This window comes from Anoplophora glabripennis, unplaced genomic scaffold (assembly GCF_000390285.2).
Source record: "Anoplophora glabripennis isolate ALB-LARVAE unplaced genomic scaffold, Agla_2.0 scaffold135, whole genome shotgun sequence".
NCBI lineage: Eukaryota > Metazoa > Arthropoda > Insecta > Coleoptera > Cerambycidae > Anoplophora > Anoplophora glabripennis.
Window position 1 is genome coordinate 992,259 of NW_019416236.1, and position 950 is coordinate 993,208.

Consider the following 950-nt stretch of genomic DNA (forward strand, 5'->3'; position numbering starts at 1 on the left):
TTTTACTGTCAAGGCAAGTCCAATCTATAACTGTAACAATGTTGCCAGTTGTACTCACTATTAATTCTTGAACCACTTAATTTAATTCTAAATTCTTAAATTAGTTTGTTCTATTACTAAGTTTCTTGTTTAGAACAAGGATTAAGATTTCAATTCTGCAAAATTTTAAAATGTCACAAGCAAACAAGAATAATGTTTAATTATTATTCTCTATTCTGGGGACCAAAATGCATTGAAAATTGTTCAAAGTATTTCCAAGCCATTACGTTTCTGCCATGAAATTTTACGTGTGTCTCCGATATTTCTCAACGTTGTTTGACAGTCTGAGCCAGTTAAGTTAGAAACAATTATAAAGTTAACGTTGAAGAAATTATAATATTGGTTACATTGTTTATCTAAATAGAACTAACTAGACTATATTGATAATCGCCATCGAAAAATCCTTGAAAAGTTTCAAACGTTAAAAAATGGGTAGAAAACTCGAAATATTATTTATTCCACATTGAAGATAATTCTGAACCATCGGCAACACTGCTTCTTTATCAGCTGACGTTGCGATACTTACCATATTAAACCACATTTTTATAATATACATAGATAGCAATACTAGTTTTAGTGATAAGAGCAATCACAGTTATTAGAATAAGTCATCCTGTGATTTCTACTTTTATTTGTATAAGTAATCTTAAAACAAACATCCGCAAATGATTTTTTTCGATGTCCATGGCGAAAACTAGAACGAACTTAAAATATTGATTTATTATTTCTCTTATCTTGATTATATACGACTTAAAATCGACTGAAATATCTATTTAAATTTAAAAAGTAGCGAAAAAAAGTTGCAAAAAGGACCCAGGTCTAGCTGTATTGGTCAGGCTGATACAAAGTTCCAACTCCCAGGCGCGATCCCACTACTGCACGACGCGAAGACTTTTGGCTGCTGGGTCTCC